Source organism: Stigmatopora nigra, chromosome 11 (assembly GCF_051989575.1).
Source record: "Stigmatopora nigra isolate UIUO_SnigA chromosome 11, RoL_Snig_1.1, whole genome shotgun sequence".
Classification (NCBI taxonomy): domain Eukaryota; kingdom Metazoa; phylum Chordata; class Actinopteri; order Syngnathiformes; family Syngnathidae; genus Stigmatopora; species Stigmatopora nigra.
Window position 1 is genome coordinate 10,348,955 of NC_135518.1, and position 13,064 is coordinate 10,362,018.

Consider the following 13,064-nt stretch of genomic DNA (forward strand, 5'->3'; position numbering starts at 1 on the left):
TCATTAGTCTATTCTTAGCAATAGTTTTCTGTTTAAAAAAAATCGGAGATGAATGTCCCTGGAGACCCAGTATAAGACATTGATATACTTTTATGTTATGTTTTATGTTCTTGTGTAAATATCAGAAGTGGTAGCTCATATTTGGCCTTATTATTTGGGATGAAGAGAGACTGCCAATTTTGAAACTTGCACAATGCTACTGAAATATACAAATCTAGCTTCTTATCAGCTGATTTTATCTATAACGTTAATGTAAGCCTTGGTGGCAGGTATTAGTCAGGCCCCAGTGTATAGTTTCTTTGCCGGACTACAGAAGTCACCATACCTGCACTAAATAAGATGTTTGTATTCCATTCAGCACAGCTCACCAAAGCCGATTGAGCGCTCTTCCTTGACAGAAAAGAATCTGCCACTGGGTGATGAATGAGCCTGTCAGATCCGGAATAATTTGCTTATGTCGGTCGGCTCCAACTTTAATTTCACTGACCACGTCATGATCGACGATGCATTTTCTGACATTGTCATTTAGGAATCTCTCTAATTGGGCGGTCAGTGCATCCTTTGCTATTTTTGTCCCTCTTTCATAAACCAAAATGTCCATTTCCTTTTCTTAGCTAATGGGAGCCCAGTAGGGTCTTAAGTGAGCATCTCTACCACGACAATTTAAAGAAATAATACAGGAGACAGGAAGTGTAGAGCTAACAATAATTTTCTGAAAGCATATTTCCATATAAGAATAAGACACGGCACAATACGGTTTATTTACCAGCACTTAAATATTGCATTTCCATTTGTACGCATTAGAATATTTGTCTACAAACTCACAACCAATTTGAGGTGAAAGCTTTCCAAACTGCAGGAACTTTTAAATTGCAAAGCTCTTAAGAGGTAACAAGTGATGAAGAGAAAACTAATGGTGTTTGTGGAAAGGGCTGACTTTATTTCATATTTACAAGTTCCAAACTTGACTTCGACCTGACACTAGGATTAAAAAGCAAAACAATGCCGTTTTTTTCCCCCACAAGGGCAGATGCTTGCTGACCCAATGCTGTTGACTTTTCGTAAATTGCAGAATATCTGTACATCTTTTACCAAAGAAGCAGAATCTCAAATTTACTCTAACAGCAGCAAAATATCTTTTCTTCAAAACACAATAAGTGTATATGCTCTCAACCAATGGTCTATCTGATTTGATCAGTATCATGCAAAGACATTATATTCTTTTGGCTCAAAGGTCTTATGCGGCAAGATATGATGAAACCATCAGAGTGGTGTGGTTACTACTAAACTTTACCAGGCTCTTCATAGGTGTCCAAAGTAGTTGTATATCAACCCTATAAATTTGTTCAGACTCTTGATATATTATCTGCCTATTCACACTCCCATAGCATTGACTCAATTTGGCCAGTATGACAAATAATAATTGTTTTAATGACTTCACAAAAGCCTTTCTTACCCCTCCCTTACTATATATTTAATTTTTATAATACATATCTGTCCATGGCAACCAGTATATTCTACTTTTGGACTTCAGTTGCGTTATTGAATGCAAAATTCCTTTGTGGTAGTTGAGAAAACTTTCTTAGAAATGCTACATAATAAAATGGAAATCTTTGCAGAAATGTCAAAACCCAACAAGTTGCCGACTTCCCCCATTAAAGCTTATCCAGTAATCTTCCTAATTACTTCCATTTTGTCATAAAGCTTAGTTTCTCAGGGTGCATATTTGATTAATTGTGCAAGAAAAGAATAACTCCTGTGTGCCTTGCCCTCAGTTCAAGTTAATTCTTACTGATTTTCTTAAGTGCAGCAGTGATAAGCTCTGTTATTCATGCAAAGCCTGTGAGCTCTGATGTCTAGATCCAAGCAGAACAGCAGGCAATGCCGTTCGTTGACACACCAAATTCAGTTGAATCATCCAATGAAGCCTGTTCCCCCCCAGCAGTTACGATTTTGAAACCATAAATCACAGCTAAATTGACAAAGAGAATGGCGACATGCTCATGAGTCAATTATACTTTACTTTTATGTTGAATTTTGTCGGGACGATGGGGAGTGGTTGTTTGAATTTGTTGGTCGTACGGAAAATGAATGAAAGAATGAATTTTGTATTTTTTCTTACATATTCCAGTCTTTTTAGAGGATGCTCAGGAGATGCTAAAAAGACAAGCATTTGTGATTTGTTTTTCAAGTGTCAACGGATCCTAGGGAATATTTTAATATTCTTTTGCGTCATTGGTAGAGTGGACTTGACATTAATGATTCTTTTTAAAATTTTGTATTAGTCTTTAGTCCCTTATGGGGCATGCTACTACATTGGACAGCTGTATGTGAATGTAATTTAAGACAAAAACTCCTTTTGACCCTTTGTAAAACATATATATTAGCTATTCATGTAACTTAATCCATGTAAAAAGTCTCATGCTCTTCAATAGTTTTTTTTTACCTTTCTCTATCACCCCTTTATCCTATTTGTATAGTAGTAACAATACAGAATGAGTGTCCAATATAGTTTTCTTTGACCCACAGTATACTGAAATTGTAGCCAAGTACAAGTCATAAATCTGTCGCTAATCGTAATTGGCAGGCGCACAAAGGACAAAAGGTTGACGGTTAGGTGCTGAAGGCATACTTTTGAGCTGCCTGAATGGGATGCTGGTGAAAACTCGAGGTAGAGGTTCAAATAAACAAAGGTTAATCCGCTCAGACAGGTAGAGGAGAAAAGCTCTGGTGTAACACGCCTCTTGTTCACTCATCGTTGCCTCTTCCACCTGAAGGCATAAAGCGCTCAGTCTCTCCAAGAAGGCTATGTACTTGTTTGCCGTCTCCCGCTGAACTGAACGTTTTCATTTTTGTTAATTTCCTCCTGTATATGGATTACTCTGTCATTTCACTCATTCATTCATTTGCTGTACCACACATTGAATTGGTGGTCAGCCAATCACAGGAGACGAACAATCATTTACGCCCACACTCATCCCTAGGGACAATTTAGAGTCTTCAACCAGTCTACCATAATTTTTTTTATCATGAAAGCTGACCCTTATAACTCACTGTCTGCCAATGATGGCAATATATGTACATCCAATCCATTTAAAGTGATGTTCATTCGCTACCAGCCCTCCCACTTCAAATGAATTGACCGCAGAAGGGTGAAAGGAGCCCAAAGATTGGACATCTGTCACTGTCAATTGCAGCCAACGAGTGAAATGATTCATATATAGAATGTGTGCATTTTTGTAGTGTCACCATGAAGATTATTTAGGGATGATTCATTCTTTTCTTTGGCATGCAGAGGTAAATATTTTAGGGGGTTATATAAGAATGAATTCCGGTCCACCGTCCTTTCATTAAAATGTAAACGCTTTTCAAGCTAAACCGCCGCTAAACTGTGTGTTTAGACGTAGGGGGGGAATAGCGCATGCGTTGCTCTCCCACCCCTTTAGGGTGGCAGGGGCAGGTCAAGGGCTGCGATTGTCAGTGTTTATTAATGGGCCTAGCCGAGGGGACTGACAGCACGGTGATCTCCGTGATGATGTCTTATTGCTTTCCTCAGGTACATACATATTTATGATGCGCCATCTCAAAATATCCGCTTAACATTCAGCCTGATCCAATGCTTTCCAAGGCAGGAGCAGGGTAAAAAAAAAAAAGTACATTAACATTCATAATTTCGGCCACTTTGCCAAATAAATAAATAAATACAAATTAATGAATTTCCACTTTCATTTACATTTCAGGAAGGGAACGTCAAAGACATAAAGTTAAAACTGATTCTCACTTGTAGACGTGTCAGCGCTTTTTGTTAATTGGGCGGCTTTTCGACCGCCAATTGAATTAATTCAAGCTAATTTGTATGACAGACTGATTGGTGGTACTACACATGTATGTATTAAATATTAACAGCCAGCACTTCCTCGAGGACAGCTGGGATTTTAAAGGGCAGCTCGCTCACAGTCATTTAGTTGATTAATATGAGCCTTCATTTCAAGCCGACAGATTTGTTTTACTTATATATTCATGTCCATACAGACCAACACCCTCTTTTTCATGTTTCCTTCATAGCATGACTCTCAAGGGGAAATCACATACTGATTAATAGATTAGAAACCGTCTTTGAAACGACAATGAATTACTTTGAAAATTTGAATAATCAGAGCGCTATTTATCAATCAAATCCCAGCAGCTTCTGATTAAAGCTCATTTGATAAGATTTGTTATATTAATCAAATGGAACCTTAGCTGGAACGGTAAAAGCAGTTTCTATAGAGGCTGGGCAAAGGTTACTAGTAATTTAAGTCACGATTAATCGCAAGAGATTAGTTCTAAAAGGGGCCTTTTGTATAATAAGAAAGTTTTTAGCACACTTATTTTAAACTTGATTCCATATTAATAAAAGAATAATGTACATTAACTAACTCATTGGGGCGACCCAGTGGGCGAGTAGTTAGCGTGTCGGCCTCACAGTTCTGGGATCGAGGGTTCAATTCCAGGTTCCCGGTCTTGTGTGGGTTTCCCGTTTACTACGGTTTTCTCCCACGTCCCCAAAACACACAGGGTAGCCTGGTTGAACCCGTTTAAATTGCACCTATCCTGTATGATGTGAAATGTCAAGTAATATTGATCTGCCCAAGACCCCTCCCCCTTAGAAAAAAAAGCAAATACTAAATATCAGTCCTCTGCAAATATAAATTTTAAAAATATGGTGATTTGTGATGACAGGAGCTTTAATATCACGCTGATTCTGTATGGCAGTGGAAAGCCACCGCCTCATCCCTGCTCCTGCTGTCAAATGTATTGTATTTCAGCAATGTCCCCTCAGCACTGAATGGAGAAATAATGAGTGCTGTCTAGAGACAATGTCACTATTATTTTAGATCTCCTAAATCCATCTCTCTGTGCCGGTCGCCTCCATTTTCCTGGAGGTTTCACTCTTATTTTGTGTGTGCCTCACATTTCTTGCTGCTTACGCCGTCGCCCCAAAGCACAGTCACGCAGCACATCCTACCTCAGAATAGATTCGCCTGCACCTTTTGTGTGATGAACTGTTCAGTTCGCATGATTTTATTCAAGGACTGTCTTGTTTTGGTATTGCAACAAGGGTTTCGAAACTGTGTAAATTTGGAAAATCTGCGTTCTTCATTACTTTGGGAATATTCAGTTCTGGAACATTGGCTAAATTTAAACATGTCAAACAGTTAAGTCTCTCATTGTGCAAGTAAATGTTTTAACTGTGGAAAAACCTACCTGCAAATATAAATATAATTCTCCCAAAATAATTAGAAATTAACCAGAACATGTTCCAAATCTAACTTGTCAATTGCCAAAAACTTTCACGATCAACTGGTCACATTTTAGCAATTTGTAAGTTGAAAGAAAAAGTAATTCAAATGTTTTTTTCCTTGAGGTATTGTATGCCAAGACGATTACAACACACTGCATCCTCAATTTGAAACTATTGTCTGTGAATGCTGCTTTTGTGTCAAATTAACTGAATGTTGCAGTTGAAGCTTGTGTCACTCTCTTGGCAGTGATACAATGCCATATTATCACAAGCACTTAAGTGCTAAATGATGCTTTTAAATGGCTCTCCTCTGGCAGACGAAAGATAAATACGTTCAAAGAGGCTCCTGCGATCAGACAAAATATTTGGATAAACTCTATAATTTCAAGGATGCGTTTGCTTTTAGTTGTTCTTTTGTGCTTTTGTTTGCTTCTCTAGTGCTTTTGAAACATATTAAATCTCATGAATGGGAGGCAGGATTTTTTTTCTTGTGAATACATTTTTATTTAGACTGAAATGTCAAACAATATACACAATTTCCCATGAATAATTGTGTGAATGTGATCGTGAGTAATATAATTTTCACCAACAAACAATAGCAATTTGGTTCTTCCGTTAGAATTAGTGTACCCTATGGCTACCTGGAATTGATCTACCCAAGTCTCCTAATCTAATCAACCATTTATAGGTTGAGAGATGGTGGCGAGGGTTTACGGCAGGCTGTGTGTGTTTTGCGATTGGATGACAATGTAACCAAGGAAACTGCTGCACTTTAAGCCTTTCCAAATGCTTAAAACTGGTTTACCTCCAACAAAAGTTGGAGCAAGGTACGTTTAATGTAATCACTGAGGAGCAACAGCCTGCTTTTGTACTACTCTGGCTTTGAAGCACGCGTTACAAGGCGTTTGAGCGAACAGGTTCTCTATGGAAATTTGGAACATAATTAAGGAAAAGATTTCAAAAGGTAGTCTCATAAATAATGCAAACTCGGTGTTAAATGTCCCTGACAGCGAATGCTGGCGCTGCAGAACGTGAATGTCCAGAAAGGCTGAGTTGGTCTATCTGGTCATCAGGTGCTTTCCTTGGAGTCCTATAAATTGACAGAAATTGGAGACAGCACGAAATAAATAAGAACGCTCAAATAAATAAGTCTTTCCAAAGTGTGCTGTAGTGACAAAAGTCTAATTGTTTGTCCACTGCTGGTACAGAAATTTGCTTGCATTTGTTTTCATGCTGAGCCGAGTCAAAACATCCCCATCTCTAAATTGTTACCCAATAAATTGTGTTACTCAATAAATCAAAAACTTTCAAATTGCTGAATAAATTTAACACAACCCCAAAACTGCAGTTTTTATCTGTTACTCAGTAAGCAACCACAGCAGATAGCTAGGCAGCTCTGATTACATAAATTAGCAGTAGTGTGAAATATTGATCACACAAATTGATTTCTACCAACACTCGCATAAAAACTGAGCTATGACCATTCCTTTCTGTATTTTCATGCATGCAAATCTGAGATAATTTGCTGGTATTATTTAAAAATCACCTTCTGAACTCAATAAAAGGGAGTGGGTCTGGTCTTGACATGATGATTTACAACATCAAAACACTCAAGTGACCATCCATTGTCCAATCAAGAAAGAAAAATGGGGTGAGTTTATTGTGGATTCAGTTCATACTCTGTGGACTTCCAAGTCTTCATATTTTCTTGCACTTCTCTTATAGGCTTTGTAAGTGTTGCTCTCGCCCAAAGGTCTGTCATGGATGTGGCTGATGTCTCGGTCTCACATCTCTAGGACTGTGTCCCCTTTGATATTGCTTAACTCGGGGGCTTGCATATGTACAATGAGAGAAGTCAAGGTCACCCCCTTTCTCTCTCTCTCTCGCTCTAACTGAGTAGAGCCTCATGAATATTATGATTAATCATAGTCTTTTGGCTCAAAATAATAACAAACCCATCATTGTCATGCAAGGGCCATAATTCAAGGATAGCTTTGCAGGAGCTGTTTTAGTTTCCCTCCCCGACACCTCCCTAGATGCTTTATTCCAAACAACACACACAAACAAGGACACTTGTCCTGCCCTTAGGCAACACAAGATGTGAAATTTTAAAGGTGTCTCAATACAGCCTTTCCTTGTAATAGATGATATCGCTTCTTTCTGCTTGTATTCCTAACACTTTGCCATAAAGTGTTCCCACTTGTTCTGTCAACGCAACAGCGTTTAGGATCATCTAGTCCATGGTTCTTAAGACTGCGTTCCGCTGAGAACATGGCAATTTGACATGTTCACTGCTTGTTACAGGCTTGGACTCGCAAGTGATGTCAATAATGACCTGTTATTGAAATGTACTTTGTGTCAGGAAACTGTTTTAAAGATGACAAGGCACAGTGTGCAAATAATGTGTTTGGTCTTTTGGCTGTACAAAGAGCCTTACTTGCTAAGGAAATTCAAATCACTTCCCACTTTGTGTTTTTATATTTTTGGGAGTCACTTAGTGTTGATTTTTAGTGACTGTGTATTGTTTTTGGGATGGATTCCTCTTTACTGTGGGTCACTTCCTATTGATTCTAAGCAGTTGCCGGTCATTAATCCTGTTTTTGTTTTTTAATACCTCGCTCACGGTTACTTTTGGGGCAAATACCAACTTCCTGTTCATTTTGTATAAGGTTATTATTCCTAATGATATCGATGATATTAAAAAGTTAGGGGAAATTTGTTATATGGAAATGTTGCATTGTTTATACAGAATGAATGGTTAGTGACCATTTCAGGGTGAAACCATAACGTCTCATCTCTGAGGCAGCTGTTTACACCCGACGGCCACTTCATGGTTACATGGTATAAAGCAATGTTCGGAGCCTGCTGCTCCTCCCAAGTGATCATTTCCTGAGCAGCGACCCAATCCATCACTGCCAAGTTAGCACGATAGTCTCGGCTGACCACTTGAGGCTAACTCTCATTGTAGGTATTTAGCCAAGTGTGAACATGTCTCATGGTCATGACTCGGGTCTTCTCTGGTACTACAACCCCACTTCCAATAATGTGTGGACACTGTGTTAAGCTTTAAAAAAAATGATTTAATGATCTCTACGTTGTTAAGATGCTGAAAAGCAAGAAAGAATGGGAAGTCATTCCACAAGTTTTAACAATTTAATGATTACGTGATAAAAATAATAGTTTATCACATTGAAGAATAACTTGCAATGTATTAAAAAAACATTTTATTCTGTTTGTATTTACAACACAATATTCCAACTTCTTTGAATTGTCGTTATATTTCGTTGGCATTTTCATGCCAGTATTATGGTGAACAATGTGAAATATATATTTAGCATAATAGCAAATCTTTACATTAGTCTCTGTTGTAAAGCATTGGTCAGATAAAGGCATTTGAATCAGTCCGGATATTCGATTGTGTTGGTCGGTCTCCAAGGTGGCCCGAAAAGAAATTGGAAAGAAAACAACAACTTTATCACAAATGTTGACCTTTAATTACAAAGCCTCTGCAGTGGTCGGCTTTTACCTAAGTTGACATTTATAAATACCACAACGTCCCCGTGAATTGCTTTCATTGAAGTCAATGTATTTGCGGCCAGCAAGATAGTATCAATTCATTTGTCAAATACTGTAACTAGTTGAAAACAGGCTTGTCGGGGCGGGTGCACATAGCGGCCCACTGCCCATCTGAACTTCACGTGTAGAGGACAAACCTATTAGCGGAGGGCTTCTCCTATCACTCACACAAGTGATGAAAAGTCGAGATAAAGATGGTACTTCACCCTGCTACCCTGTTTGTGTGCCCAGGACAAGAAATCGATATTTGCAGTTTCACAGACTGCTTTACAGTCAGGCCAGCTCTCCACCTAAATGTTTGTCGGTTTTATTCAATGACACTTCAGCAACATTGAAACAAATGTCCACCCGTACATTGACAGATCGAGATTGTACTCTGCGGGAAGACCCTTTGCAAATTGTTAAAGTCAATTATATCACGTATATTATTCTAGCCATTTTGATACACCACAGGAGAAAATATTGTTTCTTTAGTGGGCTTTTTTTTTTTTTAAAACCCTGGTTCATTTCTAGTAGAAATATTTCCTACGCTTAAAATAAGATCCAATCACAAGAATTCTTATAAAGTATTTTTGTCCTCATTGCGATATTTTTGTCTACCCATCATCGCCATCTTTGGGGACATGCACCTTTTAGGAAATATATTTTTTTTGTTGTTGCCCTTCCTGAATGCAGTAGGCCGAAAGGTTATCCTGAATGCAGTCATGTTCTTGTATAACATGCACCGCCAGGCCAGAGTGGAAACATTTCTTCCCCCCCGAAACCTAATTTTACCACTGTTGCTTTTCAGCAACAAATAGCAAACATGGCACGCTCAGGCGAGCGACTATAACACTCTTTCTCTCGAACACAGAAACTTACATGTTTCTTGTCAGCATAGAAACAAAGGTTAACAGCAATAATTTACTATATTTTTAGAGCTGTTATTTAGAAAAGGCATTTAACTCTTTCTCTTCCATTGATAATCATAGACAGTTAAGCATCCAATCTCTTTGACTGGAACATACGTTCATTTGCTGCCAAACCGCAGCAATTCAATCCAATTTCACAAGGAGAACCATCTTCTCTTCACGACATTTGGACGCTTTTTTATTTTGTATTTTTATACAATTTGCAGTTAAAAAAAAAGGAAAGCAAAAGAGAGAAAGCAGAAAATGGTGCCTGAGGCTGAGTCGAGCAGACAAGCACCAGCTTCACATCACTCACCTGGATTCACAAAGGACAGAAATAGCACTAAAAGCACCCACTCTCACTTTGTTACTGTTCCTTTCTGTTCCTTACAGCGCATACACTTTTTCGGGAAGCACATGGCTTCTTCCCAAAGGGCAGTCCTTTAGCACATTACAGCCAGAGGTCATTCAAACTTGGGAGATTAAGACATTCCCACCCTCTATAACCTATTATACATATTTAGAATAATTTGTGACTACTATACAAGTATGTTCCAGGAGCGAAAGTGGTGTTTGTAATAGGCAACCTTCTATTATCATTAGTGCCGCTGGAAAAAGGAGCTCCTCCGAAACCTTGCAAAATTTTTTGACATGCAGCTTTTTTTTAAAGTTTTACCATTCTTTTGAACAATTTGTAATCAGGGTAATTATGTCAATCTTATTGCTACGGCAACCTAGTTTAACCCTCTTAAATTAGGCATTATATTACTGACAGGGTGGCAGCGAATGAACATTTATACCTATATACCATATATATAGCTATGTGTGTATATATATATATATATGTATATCTGTATGCATGTGTATATATACATATATTGGTATATTATATTTGTGTACGTATGTGTGGCTATGTATGTTTCTTCAAGCTGTTATTATGTAGCTTTAAACAAGTATCTAAATTATATTTAGTGCTGTTTAAGAACTATCTTCTTAAGTCGCCCACTGTGATGGAAATACTTCTTTTCGAGGGCAGAGCTGCTTTTTTGAGCCCCCTTTTTTTCCAGAGGGTTCTTGACAGTCTGTTAGCACTGCAGCCAGTCCAATCTTGTGTTGTGACAGGGACAAGGAAGCTTCCTCAGCCAGCAGGGGTCTGATTGATTGGGTAGTTGAGAAGAGCAAATGTCCTTGACAAAAAGGCCAAAAAGGACAGCAGGCAGCGGATATTCCTTCGCCCTCTTCCAAGAACTTTGCGTTTTGCTGAAGTAATCCTCCCTGTTGACATCAAAGAGCCGCAGCTGACGTGGGAACCAGCTCGCCTAGAAGTGCTTCTGTCAAAGTAGACAGATGAGAATGGTCCAGCTTTACAAAACAGGGCCTCCTGCTTTGGCAGAGCCTTGAAAAAAGATTCATCGGAAAAGTAACAAAAATATGAGGATTTGGAGCTGCTTTATGGCAAACGCATACTGAGAAAATACCAGATGCACGTATTTATCTTTGATAGTTGTTGTTTTTTTCTTACACGTCTTTTATTGCACCAGTGTTTATTTTATTTGGAGGGGGGGAAGAAATGCCCATGTTTGTGATGTAGTGTGCGCACGACGCTTAAAGATATGTTTGTTCTAGTTAGTGCAGCTGCATAGCCGCCTTCATTATAAAGACATAACCGACAAGCAAATTCAGATGCAGCTCCCACTCCTCCTCTCCCAATATGAAATTCTATCAGCCACTTTGCATTCATCCATTGAGGACCTTGTTAAATATTTGCAATGTGCCAAGTCACACAAAGCCGAGGGATAATAGCCATTACCATTGAGGTGCGCTCTTCTTTTAAATGTTAATTGCCATTCATCACACATTCTCATTTCATTCCTAGTAAAAAGATGTGCTGTGGGCTGCACTGAAAGCATCTAATTTATTTTCAGTGGTATTAAATATCCACACACTTGTAATTCATTCACATCTTCACTTCACTTTTAATTTTGTATGAACAAAATGGGAGTGTTCCAGTTAATGTTTTCTTCTGAAGCTATGTGAAATAATACAGATTATGATGGAAACATGTTTTTTTATAAAAAAAATACTAAGAATTTTCCATAAATGTCGCACACAACTTTAATTTACACTTTTACAGTATTGTACTACTTCCACAGATTTACAAGTTTAAATTATTCAAGATTACAAAGTTCACAAGATTCTGTTTTATTCTGTTCAGGGTTTCGTGGATTTGGAGCCAAATGCAGCCAAAGTGAACTCTGGAAGTCAGGTGAGCTACAGATCTATATAATGTATTTTTCCTTAATCCAGTGAAGTCAAAAGAAATACTAAGCAATACGTAAAGTCAGAATTCTTTACACGCTTTTGCATTGAATCTCATTTGACTGTGCAGAATTTTAAACAGCACTCAAGCGGTGTTTTTGAACTGCATCATCTTCGCCCTTAGTGTGAAACATTGTCACTGAATAATACCACCCTTGCCGAAGGGTGAACATAGCAGTGTCACCTTAAAGTCGGGAGCACAAAAATCCAACGCCGTTCTGAAATATGTGATCTTTACTAAACTTAAAAAAAACTGGGAAAAGAGCTTTGATTAGACATTCCACCTTGTATATTTCAGTCAAAACTTTGGCTGATGCATATTAACAAGGTGCGCTCTGACTTCCCTTTAAAGCAGGTGAGAAGAGCAAGGTAAGGCTAATGAGGATCATTACAAAAATTCAACCATTTTGGCTCTACTTGTCTTGACCATGACAGTATGGTCTTTATGTATTTTTTTTAAACCTATTCACGGTCATTGACAATGAAAGGCACCCAATAATGTGGCATTTTTCATCCTTCTCCGGTGAATGTAAATGAGTACATCACTGATGGAAATTCAGTTCGTTTGAACTGAAAATGCTGGATGCGAAGGAACATTGTTCATCAAGATTTTCAAGCTTTTGTACTGACATAAAGTCTTGAAATTAACTCACTGCCTCACTGTGAAGGCTTAACCTTTCGTTCCATTAACGAACAAATGTTCCTCGCCAATCCCTGTCCGATTGGATCGGACGTCTAGTAGCGCCTATGGCAGCTTAGGGTTTGACAAAGAAATCGCTGGAAAAGACCCATAAAGTAATAGAACATAACGCATAGCAGCCCCACACCATTTGTCCAAGAAGGCATTTTCTAATTTCAATTTAAAGCCCTTTACTTGGAATTGATTTTGTTAAAATATACAGGTTAGTTGGTTTTGCGACTCAGTAAAAAGTCGTCAACGTAGGCTATTTTAAAGGAATATAAAGTATCATCGAGAGCCCAAATATGGATGCAGA

General features: G+C 38.3%; 1 protein-coding gene across 2 annotated transcripts in view; it reads left to right on the forward strand.

Annotated features, from left to right (window-relative positions):
- Nucleotides 1–13,064, forward strand: part of asic4a (acid-sensing (proton-gated) ion channel family member 4a) — a 101,633-nt gene that overhangs the window by 17,606 nt on the left and 70,963 nt on the right. For both annotated transcript variants that reach the window (XM_077728631.1, XM_077728630.1), the window contains exon 4: nt 11,966–12,016. The gene's annotated coding sequence lies outside the window, so the exon portion shown is untranslated. The remainder of the gene's footprint in view (nt 1–11,965; nt 12,017–13,064) is intronic.